This window comes from Canis aureus, chromosome 1 (genome assembly GCF_053574225.1).
Source record: "Canis aureus isolate CA01 chromosome 1, VMU_Caureus_v.1.0, whole genome shotgun sequence".
Lineage (NCBI taxonomy): Eukaryota > Metazoa > Chordata > Mammalia > Carnivora > Canidae > Canis > Canis aureus.
The window spans coordinates 100,056,270-100,073,612 of NC_135611.1; the positions used below are offsets into that span (position 1 = coordinate 100,056,270).

General features: G+C 47.8%; 1 long non-coding RNA gene across 2 annotated transcripts in view; it reads right to left on the bottom strand.

Annotated features, from left to right (window-relative positions):
- Nucleotides 1-11,000: 11,000 nt before the first annotated feature.
- Nucleotides 11,001-17,343, bottom strand: part of LOC144321935 (uncharacterized) — a 51,410-nt gene continuing 45,067 nt past the window's right edge. For both annotated transcript variants that reach the window (XR_013387460.1, XR_013387441.1), the window contains exon 6: nt 11,001-17,326. This is a non-coding gene — a long non-coding RNA (uncharacterized LOC144321935). The remainder of the gene's footprint in view (nt 17,327-17,343) is intronic.

Genomic DNA, 17,343 nt, shown 5'->3' on the forward strand with positions numbered 1-17,343 from the left:
AACCCATAAAACAGAGACAATAAACTTAAAGGCAAATACAATCTAAATCACTGTAACAGACATATATGCAATCTATTGATTACTGAATACACTTTATCCAAATAGATGTGTTGAAAGATTATAGATAATAAAATATTGAATGGCCAGGAAAATTATCAGGGATTTTATCAATTTTTCAAAGAGTAATGTTGTTTCATTGACACTGTAATATAAGAGATATAACAATCAAAAGCTATTGCTTCCCACCTCCTCCATCCAAAAACTCTCAGTGAGGAATTTCAGAGTAAGTGATTTGAACTATTACATGAAGAATAAAATTCTTCATGCAAATATTTTCATAAGAATATATTATAAAGCTTTTCATCACCCAGTGATCCAGTAGAAGAGAGATTAATGAAAATTCACTGTAATATTTGGTGTCATTGTATAATAGAAATAAGATAACCATGTAGACTGTATGTAGTCTCATTTAATTACCAAATATGTGCACAACCTATTTACTTAATGTCTAGCTTTCTTGTAGAAATCAAATCAGCTTTATTAAATAGCATCTCATATCAGTGTAATAGGGAGGAGAGAGTGATGCTCAAACCTATCTTCTGCTTTAGAGCCTCTGATTAGATGATCATCTGGCCTCGTTTGCATGGGACTGAGGAATTCCCAAGATGTGGGACACTCAGTGTTAAAACCAGGGCAGCCCTGATTGTACTGAGATGGATGGTCTTTTATACACCTCTAGTTCTTTTAAAATGTGTGGAAGATTCAGGGGTGCCTCGATGGCTTAGTTGTCTGCTTTCAGCTAGAGTCATGATCCCAGGGTCCTGGGATGGAGCCCTGCATTGAGCTCCCTGCTCAGCAGAGAGGCTGCTTCTCCCTCTCCCTCTGCCTGCCGCTCCCCCTGCTCTTTCTCTCTCTGTCAAATAAATAAAGTCTTTAAAAAAAATGTATGCAAGATTCTTACATCTTTATCCTGGGACCTTTATGCTTACATGTAAGGTTCTCCCAGGCAGTCACAGAGCTGCTTGATGGAAAGGGCTAAGGAATCTGGGGCATCCACCTCCTCATTAGAACAATAGCTCCAGGTGAACTTGCTTCATGAGGGCTGGCAGAGGCTGCTGGGCAGCTGAGGCAGGGTTCTCCTGGGTGACTTTTGTCTTTGATATTCTTTGCCTTCTCTTTTGACAGGCTTGGCTCCTACCCCTAGCAGGGCCCCCACATGTGTTTCCTGTGACTCATGCCCACAGACACTCCCCTACAGGGACTACTTGTTCTCAGCATGCTATTAGCTCATTGACAATGATGCCAACTACTGAAGCTCAAGGCATGACCTCTTCCAGTGGTATTGAGGTTACATCTGATCATCCTAAGACTGCTTTCAGCAAGAATCCTATTCAGCAAGACCCTGTTTGGCCAGAATCCCCTCTCACCTTGGTGTTTCCTCTTAGTTTTCTATCCACTGACCTGCTGGGCTGTAAATTCCCTTTTTTCTTTGCTGTATTCTGAGTCAAACCCTCTCTCTCTCTCCCTCAACTACACAACCCCATTGTAGTAGACCACTTAACATCTTCCTTACTACCTTTAACAAAAGTAATAAGTGGGGCGTCTGGGTGGCTCAGTTCATTAGGCATCTGTCTTTGGCTCAGGTCATGATTCTGGGGTCCTGAGATTGAGACCCTTGTGGGGCTCCCTGCTCCTTGGGGAATCTGCTTCTCCCTCTCCCCTTACCTGCTGCTCCCTCTGCTTGTGCTCACCCCTTTCTCTCTGTCAAATAAATAAAATCTTTAAAAAAAGACCCAAGTCGTAAGTAATTTTTTATTAATAATATAAACAAAAAAGATTAAAAAACATAAACGCATGCTCATTTTTTGTATGTGCAAAAGAGTTATCACTATATATTCATTCTTATCATGGACATTTAAAAAATTTTAGTCTTATTTTTATTCTCATTTCTGAGGAGATCTGAAAGGTGAGTGTTCAAAACACCAGGAATAGCTTGTATAAGGCTCAGAAAGGAAATGAGTTTGGGGCAGCTGAGAGACAATTGAGAGCAGCAGAGAGAAAAGTAAAGCCAAGAGGTGTGGCCTCCGTGAGGCAATTTCTCTCAAATGTGGTAGAGTCCATCAGAGGTTTCAAGAATGACAAAATACTTTGGGTGGTGCAATGCTTTCTTTAATTCTAGTGTGGTCAATAGGATATAGGGGCCAGAGTGGACACAAGGAGACTGGTCAGGAGGCTATTGCCATGGTCTAGGTGAGAGATGACAGTGAACATGGTGAGCTTCTGAATTCTAAAGTGCTTCAGAGGAAAGGTGTGATGATTGGGCTGTGAGGCCAAGTCAGATTAAGGCAGAGTATGTGGATCTTCTTTTTATGAGGATGCTGGGAACCTCTGATATGACAAAGGCAAGCAGGACAGGAGGGACAGTATGGAGGTCAGAGCTCACTGGTCTCAGTAAAGAAGCAAGTGCCAAGTCATATGATGCCCTAGAGTATGAACCTTGGGCAGCCAACATGACTCTGACCCCCTTGTGAGCGTCCATGTATCTCAGTCTGCATAGATCACAACTCATCTTTCTCTTGTGGGTAGGCATCAAATTGTTTCTAATTTATTTTTTATATTTTGAGGGTTTTTTTGGGGGGATGGGAACATCATCAGTAAGCCTGCACATATATATATATTTATAGTACCTGAAATGGGTACCTGGGTATAAGCATGTGTTGTCAATTATAATTAATTAATAATGTCAAGTTGCCTTCCAAAACTGTAGTCATGGAAATCTAATGGACTTACTAATATTCTATGCACAATGTTTATAATAAAAATATAGACCTTTTGGCTGAGAAGGGAGCAGAGGATGTTTTAGAGCCTAAGACTACATAGGATTGTACATCCCTGGATGCTAGAAGCTGACAGCTGACAGTCTGTTGGATGAGTTTGGTCTTTGGGGCACCTGGGTGGCTCAGCCAGTTAAGCATCTGCTTTTGTCTCAGGTAATGATCTCAGGAGCCTGGGATTGGGCTCCAAGCTCAGTGGGAAGTCTGCTTCTCCCTCTCCCTCTGCCCCTGCCTTCTCTCTGAAATAAATAAATAAATCTTAAAAAAAAAAAAAAAAAAAGAGTTTGATTTTTAATTTTGTGCTTCCTTCACTTCTTTTTAAAGGAGTTTAAGGAGCTTCTTGAGGGTCCCATTCATGTGCAAAATAGGGTCAACCATATGAGGTCTTGGGGAGCTCCTAGTATCTGGTGCCTCTGCAGTACATTCTATCATATTTCTTTGGCCTTCATGAGATATGGCCAGTAAGGTACTTAGAAGTCAATTTACACAGCTGGTATTTATTCAATATTAAAAGTGAAACTGTCAGGCATCCCAGGTGGCTCAGCGGTTTAGCACCGCCTTCAGTCCAGGGCCTGATCCTGGAGACCTGGGATTGATTCCCAAGTCAGGCTCCCTGCATGGAGTCAGCTTCTCCCTCTGTGTCTCTGCCTCTCTCTCTCTCTCTCTCTCTCTCTCTCTCATAAATAAATAAAATCTTTTTTTTTTTAAAGTGAAACTGTCATGGAGTATACAAGAAACTACCAGAAGGAGACACAAAAAACTCCTGAAGCCTTATTTTTCTGATCCCTTTTTAAGTTTTTTGTGAAATGAATTTTTATGGAGTGATAAGTGACAAACTAGTATCTGAAAATAGAAGGATGAAAACCAAACCAAAACAGGGGAAACTGGGTGGCTCAGTGGGTAAAACATCTGACTGTTGATCTCTGCTCAGGTCTTGATCTCAACGTCATGAGTTTAAGCCCTGTGCTGGGCTCTATGCTGAGTATGGAGCCTACTCAAAACAAAACAAAAACCAACAAGTTGAATGGATTGTAATGAAGAAATTGCAATGCTGCTCCCCACTCTGGGTTTAGATAGGGTTGGGTTCTGACTCAGCAGCTTTCTTTTTAGTTGTTCTCAGTGATGTGCTAGTGAGAATTCAGTAAGTCCTCTTCTTCTGCAGCTGGGATCAAGCCCTCTCCTCTCTCTCTCACTCAGATACATATAATTATTTTTATCACCTCCTATGTGCCATTAGCCAACATTCTATCCACACATAGCCTGTGTCCCGTGGGTCTCCCCCAGCTGTGCTTTGGAGTCATCATTGACAATCCTGGATCCCCCAGAGATTCCACGTGCTTGGTGCCAGGGCAGGCTGCCGCCAACCAGAACTAATGACAGTTTCTACCAAGCCCCAGCCTTCCCAGGAAACTCCTCCTATTGTGGCACTTTTCATTCCATCTCCCTGCAACTTTTGGGGTCTCAGAGACAAGGGTTCTGAGCCAGATTTTGAGATGCTGGTCTGATCTTTGTGTGAATTCCTCCCTCTCGTGGTTACCTAGAGAATTGTCAATCTTGGGACTGGCAGGTGCTGTGCCTGGAAGGTGGACTATGTTCTGGGCCATGAGCCTTTTCAGAATTGCACTGCACAGGCAGGTTTGTGCTGTATGTGTGTGTGTTTCTCAGTATAACACAGATGTCCCCAAGTTCTCTAGATTTCCATATAATAAGAGTTTATGAGCCCACCTGAGCAAAGGCTGGAAGTCCAGCCTTTTCTCAGGCCTCTGAATGTGTGCTTGTCCCACCAGTTTTCCAGAAGGCTGTCTGCATCCTTGTTCTTAACTCTTGCTCTATTTTCTGCATACAACCTCTTCTCCAGACCAAAGCTGTTTGCAATACACAGTTCCTTTTCTTGGTTTTCCAAGCATCTCAGTTCTCAAGATAAGATATTGGTTCCAACAATGAAGAGAACATTAGTACAGACTTGGGGATAATACTGGGGGTACTTATCATAAGAAAAAACCCAAGTGTCACTTAAGGATGACACTGGTCAATGCCTGCTCAGTAAGGAAGCTGGCTGGCTCAGCTCCTGGCCTGCATACCTACATGGTGCCAAAGATCTCTTTTTTTCTTTTCTTTTCTATTTCTTGATCTGCACACTGTCTCCAGGCCTTTGTTCACCATGAAGAAGCCTCTCCTTTTTTTTTTAAGTTGAAGCGAAATTTATGGAACATAAAATTAGCTATTTTAAAGTATGTCAAGTTGTGACATACTGATCCCGGGGTCGCGGGATCAAATCCCACATTGGGTTCTCTGCACTGAGCCTGCTTCTTCCTCTGCCTATGTCTCTACCTCTCTCTGTGTGGCTGTTCAGGGGCAGTTCAGGGGCACCTGAGTGGCTCAGTTCAGGGGCACCTGAGTAGCTTAGTCGGTTGAGTGCCCAACTCTTGATTTTGGCTCAGGTCATGATCTGAGGGTCCTGGGATCCAGCCCCTATCTGATTCTGAGCTCAATAGTGAGTCTGTTTGTCCCTCTCCCTCTGCCCCCGCCCCCGCTTATGTGCTCTCTCTCTCTAAAATAAAGAAATACATCTTTCAAAAAATAAAGTATAGGATTCACTGGCATGTAGTACATTCACAACTTTGTGCAACCATCACCTCTACCTAGCTCCACATCGTTTTTACTACAGCAAAGGAGACTGGGTCCCCATCAAGCTATCACTCCCTAACAGTAACCACTCACTTCTCTGTCCTCCAGCACCTCACAACCAGCATTCTATTGTCTATCTCTACAAATCTGACTACTCTAGGGCAGCCTGGGTGGCTCAGCGATTTAGTGCCACCTTCAACCCAGGGCATGATCCTGGAGACCTGGGATTGAGTCCCGCATCAGGCTCCCTGCATGGAGTCTGCTTCTCCCTCTGCCAGTGTCTCTGCCTCTCTCTCTCTCTCTCTCTGTTTCTCATGAATAAATAAATAAAATCTTTTTTAAAAATTTGACGACTCTAGGAATCTCATAAGGTAGAATTATGTAGTGGTGTATATATGTGTATGTGTGTATATGGCTTATTTCACTTAGCACAATGTTTTCAAGTTTAATCCATGCCATAACATATTGCAGAATTTTCTTTTTTTAAAAAAACTAGGGATCCCTGGGTGGCTCAGTTGTTTGGCGCCTGCCTTAGGCCCAGGGCGTGAACCTGGAGTCCCAGGATCGAGTCCCTCATAGGACTCCCTGCATGGAGCCTGCTTCTCCTTCTGCCTGTGTCTCTGCCTCTGTGTGTGTGTGTGTGCGCGCGCGTATGTGTCTCATGAATAAATAAATAAAATCTTTAAAAAAACTAAATAGCATTCTATTGTATTTATATACCACGTTTGTTTATTTGTGCATCGTGTGACAGGTGTTTGGGTTCTTTCTACCTTTTGAATGTCATTAATACCTCTCATGAACATTTGTCCTAGTTTTTTTTTTTTTTTTTTTTTTTATTCATGTCAAACACACAGAGAGAGGTAGAGTCATAGGCAGAGGGAGAAGCAGGCTCAGTGCAAAGAACCCAATGTGGGATTTGATTCCGCGACCCCAGGATCACAACCTGAGCCAAAGGCAGATGCTCAACCACTGAGCCACTCAGGTGCCCTACCATGAACAGTTGTATACAAGGTTTTTTTTTTAATTCCATTTTCAGTTCTTCTAGATATATACCTAGGAGTATAATTGCTGGTTCATAATTCTGTTTAACTTTCTTTTTTATTTTTTTTTATTTTTAAAAAATATTTATTTATTTATGATAGTCACAGAGAGAGAGAGAGAGAGAGAGAGAGAGAGAGAGGCAGAGACACAGGCAGAGGGAGAAGCAGGCTCCATGCACCGGGAGCCCGATGTGGGATTCGATCCACGGTCTCCGGGATTGCGCCCTGGGCCAAAGGCAGGCGCCAAACCGCTGCGCCACCCAGGGATCCCTGACTTTCTTTTTTTTTTTTTAAGATTTTTTTATTTATTCATGAGAGCCATAGAGAGAGAGAGGCAGAGACACAGCCAGAGGGAGAAGCAGGCTCCATGCAGGGAGCCCGATGTGGGACTTGATCCTGTGGCTCCAGGATCACGCCCTGGGCTGAAGGCGGCACTAAACCACTGAGCCACTGGGGCTGTCCTCTGTTTAACTTTCTGAGATACCTCTGAACTGTTTTCCACACTGGCTACACCATTTTACATTTCCACCAGCAATGCAAGAGGGTTCCAATTTCTCCACGTTCTCTCCAATACTTTTATACTTTTTTTCTGTTTCTCTTATTTCTGTTGTAGTTGTGTGAAAACAGATAAAGAAAGCCTTGATTAAGAGCAGAGTTGGGGGATCCCTGGGTGGTGCAGCGGTTTGGCGCCTGCCTTTGGCTCGGGGCGCGATCCTGGAGACTCTGGATCGAATCCCACGTCGGGCTCCAGGTGCATGGAGCCTGCTTCTCCCTCTGCCTGTGTCTCTGCCTCTCTCTGTGTGTCTCTCATGAATAAATAAATTACTTATTTATTTATTAACACAAAATAATAAAAAGGTTAAGCACAAAATCCCAGAAGATAAAAAAGTGTTGGTGAGAATGTGGAGACACTGGAAACTACCTTTTTGGAGGTTATGAAAACTGGCACAGCCATTGTGGACTGATTCTATTTTTCATAAAAAATTAAAAATAGAATCACCACATGATCTAGCAATTCCACATCTGGGTATATAACCAAAATAATTAAAATCAGGGTATACAAGAGGTATTTGTGCACTCATTTAAAATGTATTTATTTATTTATTTTTAAGGTTTTATTTATTTATTCATGAGAGAGAGAGGCAGAGACACAGGCAGAGGGAAAAGCAGGCTCCATGCAGGGAGCCTGATGTGGACTCAATCCCAGTTCTCCAGGATCAGGCCCTGGGCTGAAGGTGGCACTAAACTGCTGAGCCACCTGGGCTGCCCCAAATTTTAATTTAAATCCAATTTAGGGGATCCCTGGGTGGCGCAGTGGTTTAGCGCCTGCCTTTGGCCCAGGGCACGATCCTGGAGACCCAGGATCGAATCCCACGTCAGGCTCCCGGTGCATGGAGCCTGCTTCTCTCTCTGTCTATGTCTCTGCCTATCTCTCTCTCTCTCTCTGTGTGTGTGTCTATCATAAATAAATAAAAATTTAAAAAAATAAATCCAATTTAGTTAACATGTAGTGTATTATTAGTTTCAGGGGTAGAATTCAGTGATTCATCAGCTGCATGTAACACCTAGTCCTCATCCCATTGTGTACCTTCCTTAATGTCCATCACCCAGTTACCCCATCCCCTACCCCCCTCTCCTCCAGCAACCCTCAGTTTGTTTCCTATGATTAAGAGTCTCTTACGGTTTCTCTCCCTCACTGTTTTTATCTTATTTTATTTTTCCTTCCCTTCCACTATGTTCATCTGTTTTGTTTCTTAAATTCCACATGAGTGAAATCCTATGGTATTTGTCTTTCTCCAACTAACTTATTTCACTTAGCATAGTACCCTCTAGTTCCATCCATGTCATTGCAAATGACAAGATTTCATTCTTTTTAGTGTTTGAGTAATAATATATATAAATATATATACCACTCTTTATCCATTCGTTGATGGACATCTGGGCTCTTTCCATAGTTTGGCTATTGTGGACATAGCTGCTAAAAACATTGGGGTGCAGATGCCCCTTTGAATCATTAGGTTTGTATCCTTTGGCTAAATACCCAGTAGTGCAATTGCTGAGTCATAGGGTAGCTCTATTTTTAACTTTTTGAGGAACCTCCACAGTGGCTGCACCAGCTTGCATTCCCATTCACAGTACAAAAATGTTCCCTTTTCTCCACACCCTCACCAACATCTGTTGTTTCCTCAGATATGCATTTTAGCCATACTGACTGGTATGAGGTGGTATCTCATTGTAATCACACAATTCTTTAAATGTGGCAAGAAGGAAATGAAATGAAATTTCTCATTTAACCTTAGTCAAAACATATCCTTTCTCTGGGAAGACTGCATTGTGTGGTGGTGCACACAGATTGAAGGGGGTGGGTGCTGATAATAGGGGGAGGAAGGGAATAAAGTGACCCAGATCAGCAGAGCTCACTCCTTAGACGAGACGGGAAAATGCAATTTTCCATCTAATCTTTCTCATACCCAGTGCTACTAAAGGCTCATAATTTTCCTGAATGTAATGAGAAAAAAAAAAAGGTGGTGGACTATGACATGAGTATTGTAGTTCCCTTCAACTGTGCTGTCCAACAAGGCACTGGAAGCAACCATAACATAGGGAGACAACTGCATTCTTTCTTCTCGTTTAGTGGACATCTCCTTTGCCTCATATTTTTCAACTTAAAAAGATTTTTATTTTTATATCTGTTAGATAGGTAGCCATTAAGCATTCATATATATATATGTATATTATATATATAATTACACACACATAATCCTATAAAGCAGTAAAACATTTGTACAAGTTCCTCTCACCAGGGTTTTATCTTTTCTCAACTGCCTTCTTAGTCCTTACCTGATAAGATAATGTTAAAATATATCATTATTTTATTCTAATGGTGCATTATGATATTGGTGTTTTCCTTGCATGAATTAGCATTTTATTTGTGCCCTCCTTCACTTTGGTCAGTGCTTCCTTTGTGAGGCACATTTAAAAATTTGTCAGCAAGTTATTTCAGACAAGTATATCTGTATCTGTGTGTGTGTGTGCATAAGACTGAACCATGGTTTGTTTTTATGTGCTCCTACAAGCAGGTGTGAGTCAGGGGATGTACTCTGTTCTTGCACATTTAGACCTTCTCAGATACCTTTATAATTAATTTTATGAAAAATTTTTTTGTGCATCGATGTGTGTGTGTGTGTGTGTGTGTGTGGACACCAGTGAATACATCCTTATAGGAAATCAAAGGAGGTATGAAATAGTGTGAAATACATCCTCTATTCACATTTTATGAACACTTATTTTATACCAATTTTTTACCTATTTCTTTTACACATCATACACTCTACACTCAAACCCAATATTCAGATTTTAAAAGTCTTAGAATTAAAAATGTATTATTGCTTAAACATTTGAATAATAGAACTGAAATGCTTGTTCTTTGATGTCTATATAACTATGCTTCTTCAGTACTAAGCAGTTGGATGAAAAGAGTCATCAGACTCACCTTAGAGCTGCCAATATATTGGTTCCAGTGTCACTGATCCTTCAAGAAAGCTTTCAGAAACACAATTAGCCTAATGTTGATGGATGTCTGAGATTTATATAATATCAAAATATACTTTTATTAAAACAAATCCAATCACAAGATAGCATTACCACGATCAGTTGTTTCCCATTTCCAGGTAGTACACAGCCGGTTTCAGGCAAAGATACCAAAGCTGCAGCAACAGACAAAGGAAATGAGGCCTGAGTGTTTCTGAGAGTGTTGGTTCCTCCCCCAAAGTGGGGGCTTCACTGATGGAACCAAAGGGCTTCCTCATTTCTGGGCACTTAGTCTCCTAGCTGGCTTTTTCTCATTGTATATGCAAGAGAACTTAGATATGTTTAAAGAACTGCACATGGCCATCTGAGACCCTGGTTATTATCCTGTAATGTTTCCCACACAGGTTGCATGGGCAAGTATCAGCTCTCATCTAGTTCACCTGGAGCCTGCCAGAGTTTCCTGTGGTATCTTAACATTAATATGGCTTTGATTTTGTTTTTCTCCATAAAGTGGCACAAGTCATCTGATGAAGAATGTTACAGAGTTTATTTCCTGTTTCTAATATGTGCAAGACTGTAGGACTTTCATCTTACGAGAACCAGGAAGGTTTTCTCTTTCATTTTCTCATCTTTATGTTTGGAAGGCTCTTTTTTTAGTGGTTGACATATTGATTGATTTTTTTAAAAAGACATTATTTTTCTGTAATCTCTACACCAACGTGGGGCTTGAACTTACTACCTCAAGATCAAGAGTCACATGTTCTTACCAACCACATTGAGCCAGCCAGGCTCCCTTTGATTGATTGATACCTATTAATTGAACCAGACATGCAGCATGTGTCAGGACAGAAATTGAGCCCACACTTTGAGGTTCGGTGGAGTTATTTGGACCTTGATAAATGTTGAAGAAAGCATAGCTTCCCTGGGAGCCCAGGGAGTAAGAACCACACACATGAAAAGTTGACAATTTCCTTTACCAGTATTCATTTTACTGATGATTTATTTAAAGTGCTATTCAATGGCAAACGTCATTCTAGTATTGGGATATAGCAAGAACGTTCTAGGATATGGAGGTAGCTAACACACCCCTGTCATGGACTCAATGTTCCAGTTGGATGCAGAGATAGGCAAGCAAGCAAAGAGATATAAAGCATGGCACTGAGATGCATGGCTGGCTCAGTCGGTGGATCTTGATCTCAGGATTGTGAGTTTGAACTCCATGTTGGGTATAGAGATGACATAAAAAATAAAATATTTAAAAAATAATAAATGGATGAACAAATAAAGCATGACATCGAAGGTAAGTGCTTGCTTCAGGGAAAAACTCAAACCAGATTGTGTCCAACCTGTGACATATTTTTGATTGCCCTCGCTTTCACTACTTTGCCCAGATGACATCCTCCGCAAGGGATGGTCCCACCCGAGTAGGAATGGGCTTCCTTCATTGTAAGACCTGTGTTTCCCCTTGTTCTGCAAGGAGAGGAGAGCTGTGAAGGCATCAGTTAGGTGGATCAGCATAAACCTAGGCAATAACCATTCCTGAACCCGGTAGCCAAAGCTCTGCCTCCTTTAGGACCCAATGTCATAAAAAAAAGCCTGTATGGTCATTGGCTTGGATGAAGGGTGGAGGCCAAAATATAATTATGAAGAACAAAGTAGGGGGAAAAACAGAAGACAAAAGAGAGAAGGATAGATTTCACCATCTGTAGATTTCGAAGGGATCTGATGTCCTTTCCTAAGAGAGCCCACCCTCTGTAAGATGTTTCCTATCTCTCCTCGCTCGTTGTCTGAACCCAGCAAGCACATGCCTCCAACACCTCTCAGCAGTTGTGATTTCTAGCATCTCAATCTGTTCTATCATGTGACTAGAGCATCGTGTATGTAACCATTCTGCTGCTGTTTGACAACATTGAGTGGGATTCTGACTTTTGTTCGTCTTGGGGTGTGTGTGTATCTATTGCCGTGCAGCTATCTGATCCTTGGGCTGTGTCATCCTAACACTGAAATGGCTTGAAACAACATCATTTCTGGTGCTGGTGTTTGGTGGCTAGTTGGGTTCTCCTGGTCGACCCTGGGCTCACTCGTGTAGTGACTTTCCACTGGAGGGTCAGCTGAGTTTGAAGGTCCAGCTTGGCCACATTCCCGTATCTGGCAGTGGGTCCCAGCTGAGCGCTGACTGCTTCTCTTCTCCTCCATGTCTTTCCAGGTGGGAGCCAGACTTCAGGGCCACCCTCTGGGGAAGCTCCTAGGGAAAAAGCTGCCAAATGGGGGAGCCCTGGGGCTGCCTGTTGTGGGAGTGGGGGTGGGTTGGGGGTTGGGGTCCCTTGGTCCCCTGAGCTGCCTGGCCCCCGGGCTGAGCCCCACCCTCACCCAGCCCCTACCTGCTAGAGCATGGAGGATGCCTTCCACATGCTGGTGGGAGAGATGCAGCAGCACAAGGTGCACAAGCTGAGCCTGCCCAGCGAGGGTGGCCCAGGCTGTGTGAGCTGCAATTCTTGCTCTCCTGACATCCCCTCCAGGGCTATGCTGATAGCCCCGCTGGCCCTCTGTGCCCCAGGAGCACAGGCACCCCTGAGGAAGGGAGGAAGCGCCCCCGGAGCCTGGCCAGCCCGGGCCCCCTGGGCAGAGGAGCACAGACCTCCCAGGGTGCTTTGCACAGACCATCGTGACCTGAGGCCACCAGCTCCCCAGCTGTCACTCTCTCTCAGCCACATCCTGGCCCACGGGGCACAGGCTGAGTTGCAGTAAAGTCTGTACTGGTCCTGACCCACGGGCCCCCAGGAGGAGGAACGTGACCCCAAACTCTGGGCAGCTCAGAAGGGCTGTGCTGGCCCCCTTCTGCCCCCCGGCCTCAGGGATGGAGCCTCTGGGGAGCTTCTATTTGCCATGTGCTTCTTCAGCTTGGGAAGAGCTCTGTCTAGAACATGTTCGTGATGGGCCTCGAACCTCAGCAGTTTGGGGAACCCTAGAATGAAGGTCCCCTACGATCAGGCCCTCCTCCTGCACCAGGCAGGGGGTGGGGTATCCTGTCAGGGGCTTCCTCCCCCATGCCCTGACCTCCATGTGCCCACAGCCCTCTGAGCCCTGACTAGACCCACTCTTCCCAGAGAGCAAGACTGCATTCCAGGGCAGGGGTGGCAGGGCCCAGGAACCCTCATCCTCGCAGAGACCCCGCAGGGTAGGTGCCCTGGGCTAAGGACCAGGCCCATCTGACCCAGCACCCTCTTTCCTGCAGTGGCCACTGCAGGGGCAGGCAGATCCCCAGCACTCAGGGGCATTAGGTGCAGGCCACCGGGGAGAGTGATGAATGTGCACGGCCCTCTCTGGAGCTTGGGAGTCAGGCTGGAGGCCCGGGAGTGGGGGAGATACTGCCACCTGGGCTTTGTCTGGCTGTGGGTTGGCAAGGGGGTCTGGGGGGCGAGAAGGCAGCCAGCCGGGAGGCTGAGGGAGCAACGGGCATGCAAGACTGGTCTGCAATGGTGGGGCCAGTGGCTGTGGCTCCAGGACCCCAAGGGCCACCTGGGGAGCCAGTGCCCTTGCCAGTGGGGAGGCGGGCTGGGTGGGGGTCCCTGCCCGTCCCACGGCTACAACAACCCTGTAGGGAGGCTCTCCTGAGCTCCAATCCCGTCCAGCGGCCCATCCAGCCCCTACTGTGCATGGTGTGCCTCTCATCGGTCATCAGCTGGGCCAGCGCCCAGAAGGCATCCTCCTCACTCAGGAACATCAGCAGGATGGCCACAATCTGGCTTATACCCTGGCACCTGCCAACCTTAGCCCACCTCCTGCAAAAGCCAGAGCCCCAAGGAGGGTGTCCACACCTGAGGCCCCATCTGAGCCCTCCCCACGTGGGCGTCAGGCTCCCACAGCTCCCTCACAGCCCAGGCTCCCAGAGGGTGCTCCCAGAGGGTGAGGAGAGCAGGGTGCGGGGCCACCCAGACCAGCTCAGGTGCCAGCACCATGCAGCCCCACTATCAAACCCTGCAGCTACCATGCCAGGTCCCCCATCCTCAGACCAGGAGGTGTGCCAGGCTGCAGGAGACCCGCCAGGTCTGGAGACCCCACCATGAGGGCAGTCGGGGGCCTGACTGTGGCCCCTGGGGGGTCCCACGAGGGGAGCAGGGCCAAGACAAGACCCTGCCACGGAGTCGTTGAGCGTCTGAGCTGGTGTTCCTTGGGAGACCCTTCTGAAATGCGCCAGGAAGGAGAGCGGCCTCCTGGTCAGCCACGACCTCGTGCACTTCGGGGGAATGGGAGCCTTCCTCCCGCCCGGGGTTCTTGTGGAAGCCAAGAAAATTAAGGCCATTCCACCTCAAGTTTAGCATTAGCACAAGTACAGCCATCTTAGGCCCCTGTGAATAAGAGCTGAACTTTACAGGAAAAACTGCAGAATGTCCTCGGCAGGGAATCCCATATCACATCTTAAGAAACTCCCCCACCCTGTCCCCCATATTGGAATGGAAAAAATTCCTCCACCCCTTCTGAAAATTTCCTAGACCAGCCCATAAAAAAACCCAGTTGTAACCCACTTCTGGGTCCAAGACCCTGCTCTGCTGTGTGGAGTATACTTGGATCCATGCTTGAGCTTGTAAATAAACCCTTGTGTACTTGCTCCTCAGTGTCGGCTCCTTGGTGGTTTCTCGGATTCACAATCTTGGGCACGACATTCTGATTAGTAGTCCCATCTCGTCAGGGTCCAGACCCAAGTTTAGGACAGCAGCGGTGCATGCGAGAGCCCTGGGCAGCCCCAGCACTTGGGTATTCAGGCACCCTCCTTTCCACAGGGAGGTCTGCGCCCCAGCCCCCTACCTGGGTCGTGGAAGAGAGAGATCCTCCCTTGCATTTTGGGACAGTGGGAGCTGGGGTCCTAACTATGAGTCTTGTTGGTCACCAATACTCAGGACAAGGACACCCTCAGGGCAGGAGGTCCAGGGGCAGGGACACTCACGGTGTTGTACACGGAATAGGCCAACAGCATGTGGAACAGGGCTTGCTGCCTAGGAGGGGGGACAGCAGGGTGCTCTGCTCAGTCCAGCCCCCCAGCCAGCGAGGCCGGCAAGGTGCAGACACCAGTCATACAGGCCCTGCGGTCTTCAGGGCACCTCAGTGGGGGCTGATTCTCTGGGGAATGAGGGGGATGGTGTAGGGGGGAATGGCATGGGGGGCATGCAGACACAGGGCATCCCCATTCTCTAAGACGTATACGGAGACGTCTACAGATAAAGTCGACCCCAGGTTGGGGGTTTGCTGTGACACACTTGCCCTGGGGACACGTGTGGTCAGTACAGGACCCTGGCTGGACTGGGGGTGGCATCTGGGGGGTCATCATATTATGTATGTTTACAAACAGTGTAAATTGTCTAAAATGCACAAAATTCAGAAATACATAGATACACTGAGAGTGGGTCTCACCCTGACCTGTCCAACCCTCATTGGTCCATGTGTGTCCCGGTCCAGCCGCAGCCCTGGCCCCAGGTCCCCTTACTGCCCCCCCATGGCCCCCACCCTTGCCCCCTGCTCTTCATGGAGCTCCACAGCCCCTCGGGGTTCAGCTCACACAGTGACACCTGGAGGCCCCGTCCTGGTGGCCTTCCTATCCCTGAGACCCCAGGGGATGGGGGCACGTGGGTCATCCCGAGCACTTTACCATAGGGCAGTGTTTTGTTTGCTGCCGTCGTTCCCCCGGCCTCAGAGACTCCATGTTCCCTACCCAGAAGCCCCCAGTCCTCCCCTGGGGCCTCCGGAACCCTGCTTGCCCAGCAGCCTCACTCGACCCCATAGCGGTCCCAGAATGTGACGTGTTGCGGAAGGTTCTGTTGATGTCTAGATTTATCTGTTTGATGTCCCGGGAGGAGGCTTGGGCCTCCTCCTTCATTTCCTGTGGGGAGAACTGGGGGAGGAGGAGCGGCATCAGGGACACAGAACCCAGACTGTCACCAACTGCTGTCCTAAGCAGGGGGCACTGCAGGCCACCATGTGAGTGTGTCCTACAGAAACCTCTTTCCTTCCCCTGTGAAGCCAGGGGACGAGTGCCCGCTGTGCCCATGGGGCCTGCCTGAGGGCCTGTGCTCAGCTGTCGTGGGCAGGGAGGGAACTCAGGGTCAGCCCGGGTGGGGAGGGGACAGGGGGGTTCAGCCCTGGGTGGGAGGGGACATGGGGGGGCCAGCCCGGGTGGGGAGAGGACATGAGAGTCATCCCTGGGTGGGGAGGGTTTCCCAGGTGTCCACCCGAGGCTCCTCCCCAACCCCAGCACAGGGCCTGTCCAGGACTAAGCCCCAGGCTGTGCCCTGAGCTTGCCTCTGGGGAGGCTGCTCCCTGAAACCTGCTCTCAGGGCACCTGGGGAGACATCGGGGGGCCTCTGCTCCAGGTGCCCTCCTGAGTCCTAGATACTGCCCCCCCTGCCAGGTGAGGCACAGCACAGCTGGCTGTCTTCCCCTTCCCATCCCCACCCTAAGCGCTCATCCTGCTTTGTCCAGCAGGAATCTGGCCCCAGCCCACCTGCTTGGCTCCACTCAGGGCTCCAGGCCTGTCCAGAGGGCCAGCTCCCATCACCCCGATGCTGACCCTGCCCAGGAGGAGCTCAGAGCCCTGCAACCCTGTCCCTTTCTGGACCTGGGCCTACTCTGCTCCAGGGACAGTGGGACTGAGGTGGGGGCAGCAGAGAGGTGGGCGGGGCACTTGGGTCAGAGAGGCACCAGGAGATGCTGGGGCCACCCTGGGTCCCCAGGCAGCTGACCTCCCCCCTCCCCCCAGGTTCCCCTCTGCTCCTGTCCAGGCCTTCCCTGTGGGCCATGTGTCTGCCGGGAGTGGAAGGGCCCTACTTGGTATTTCCCTGGGTTCCTGGCTTTAACCTTCTCAATCTCCAGCAAATGCAACCACACCTGTCTCCACACCTGAGGTGGAACCCCCTTATAGACCCAGTGATGCAGCTGTAGGAGGGAAGGCAATGCTGGTGAGATGGGCCCAGGGTGGCCCCTTGGAGCTCAGGGAGCAAGAGGTATCTAGAAGATTCCGGCTTCAGCTCCACGGTGTCTCTGGAGAGGCTGGGTCTCCCTAGAACTGGGCCCCATCACCCACAAGGAGCAGGGGCGGTGGCCCTGACCTGACACTCCTTCCACTGCCATCCTTGGGCCTGGGGAGGCTTCGGCTCCAGCAGCAGACTCTCCCCAGGCGGGGGACTCTCCAGTGGACACAGTGCCCTCGGGGGCACCCAGCGCCCCACCTTCTCACTGTGGTGGTAGTGGCCTCATTTCCTGAGCATTGTTAACCACTTGTCAGGTCTCCTGGCGATGTTTCTGGAAAAGGACAAGTG